Source organism: Frankliniella occidentalis, unplaced genomic scaffold (assembly GCF_000697945.3).
Source record: "Frankliniella occidentalis isolate FOCC.00 unplaced genomic scaffold, Focc_3.1 Scaffold3, whole genome shotgun sequence".
Classification (NCBI taxonomy): domain Eukaryota; kingdom Metazoa; phylum Arthropoda; class Insecta; order Thysanoptera; family Thripidae; genus Frankliniella; species Frankliniella occidentalis.
The window spans coordinates 1,114,459-1,117,035 of record NW_026267133.1 but is presented as its reverse complement, the minus strand read 5'-3'; positions in this window follow the sequence as shown (position 1 = coordinate 1,117,035).

The window sequence follows — 2,577 nt, the reverse complement described above, 5'->3', positions numbered from 1 at the left end:
GGGGGCTGAGGGGAGTGTAGGCGCTTGTTAGGCCCCTCGGGTGGGGGGAGGGGAGGGGGAGTAGTAGCAGTAGTACGCGGCCGCTATGCCGGCCGTGCTTGCGAGGCTTAAGGCGAGGCTTTCGCACATCCGGATTACCGCTGCTCCGTTTCCGGCCGCTTCCGTAGATGCAAATAAACAGAAACACACAGAGAGTGAGCGCGGAAGGGGAGACGCCAGTACGAGATACCATACCACCCCAGCGGGGCGCCGCCGCCTCCGCGCCGCAGGATGCACGGCGCCGTGCACAGCTCCACCCCCCCTCCCCTCCTCCTCCTGCTCCCGCTCCTCCACGAGGAAAACTAAATCTCATCACGATGGCGAGTAAAAACAATCGACACATGTCGCCGTGCCTGTGCGCTGCTGCCACAATGCTCGTTATGCTGCTGCATGAATCCGGCCACACCGCCCCGCCGGCCGGACAGGCCGAGCAGCCAGCCAGCCAGTCACATGCTCCGTACTCAGCTATGATAACTGCACCAATAAATCTCATGTGCTGCTGGCGTGCGCTGGACCGCGCCGTGCCGCGCCCACGCCCCGCCCTGCCCCGCCCCTGCTGCACGTAAGCACGATCTGCAAGGCCCGGTCCCGGCCGGCCGCCAGGCTTGACGAACAGAACAGGGCTGAAACGGACAGCGGGCGGAAAGGGGAGAGAAAGGGCCAAACTTCCTTGTAGTTGACAAAACACACGCACGCGCACACACACACGCAGCAGACTGCTAGTGACTAGTTGGTATGAATATGGACGGGGCAATGTGTTGTGTTTGTCCACCAGGTTATGCAGTGCGGGCGAGCATCGTAACACCCTCTAACCCCCACCCCGTAAGGTAGCCGTCCGTTTCAACCCAGATGGCATGGGTGAAGAAAGAGAAGATACATTTTTGCACCTTCTGTTAAAGGTTCGAATGCAATTCAAATACCGCACTCACAGGTTTTATTGTTGCATTTAAAAGAAGGAATTGGATAAAATACGCCCAGTCTTTAGAAACGCGTGAAATTGACCTGAAAATGAATGGTTTCGGGTGACATCTTGAAATTTAAGTAGATTCCTTGAAAACTGTCTTGAAAACCAAGTAGATTGCTTGAAATCCAAGATGTCATTTTTACCGTGCGGGTGGAGAGGCATGGCAGGTCAACTCGTAGCAGCACCCAGAGAAACGAAACGTAGAGCAGCTAGGGATCAGACCGTCGTTTCCGGAGATTGGTATCAAATATCAAAATCCAGCAGGAAGCTTCATGAACTCGCAAGCGTTCCTCGCGGTGCATAAGCGGGTAGCGACCGTACCCCCAAAAAAGGGGAGAGGGGGAGAGGGAGAAAGAGGAGGAAGAGGTTACTAATCGGTCAAACGCCTGGGCAAAGTCTAAAGCTAGGCGAAGTGGGGAGAGACACGTGGTAGCACACGTCGTTTAGGGGAGGGAGGGGCAGGGACAGGTTGAGGTTGGGAGCAGGAGGGTGCACGTGGTAAATAGCGGTATGAAACGCTCAACTACTGTGTGGCCACGCTCCACAAAATCCATACGCCCCGGGCGCGGCGGGGCGCGGCGGGGCGGGGATGCGAACCTATCCCCGCAGCCTCAGCGCCCCCTCCACCATTCAATTCCCGCTATGCGTCTCGCTCGGCGCGTATCAAAGCACACGAGTACCAGCACGCAGCTAGGCCTGACAAGCCCGCCCCCACCCGGACAACCCCCACACCCCACCCCCGCCGTCTGCGTTTGGTGTAGGGGGTCGTGGGAGGGGGTTGTTCAATGTGCCGAGGGGGGAGGTGCGGGGGGAGAGGGGGCTCGGCCGACCTACAAATCCGACACACAGAAACAACTGCACCAGTGTTGTATGCACGGCTATGGCCAGAGCCCCCGCCCCCCGCGGACCACCACGGCGCGCCATAGGCCGGCTCTATTCAGGTGGAGGCAGACGCCGCCCCCACCACCACACATTGCATACGAGCGAACCACACGTGGTAAAAATCACACACGATGCGCACACACACACGATGCAGGACACATTCCCCCATAGGCGCGACTAATTTTGGGGGAAAAGGAAGACGCAGAAAATAAAGCCGCCTCGGAAATGTTCCCAACAGCGAATATACCACTTCATGTAAAATCAGCAATTCACACCCCTGCAGATAACCAAATTATTAACACTCTTGGAAATGTGTGAATAGCAATTCATCAGGCACTTACTTATTGCACAAAATTCGGCTCAGCTCCTTCTTCAAGAGTTTGGATTCCCACTCCGTGAAAAATGAAAACCCAAATCGTTGAGCGCACGAAGTTTCTTTCTTCGGAACTAAACACTCGCATAGCTAGTTACAACAAGTAAATTTTAGAGACAAGAACTTAATCAATCGTGCCTGGACGAGTCAAGCTGGGAGCGTAGGAGAGTTTGACAAGTATCTTGCACCAGGAGAGATGTTTCCCCTTTCCGTGCAGAACAGAGCAGCAACAATTCGGTCGAGCGAACAACGAACAGGTAGGGAGGGTACCAGCAGCAGCATCAGCGTCATACCCCATCATCTCGTCACTCATGCGCGC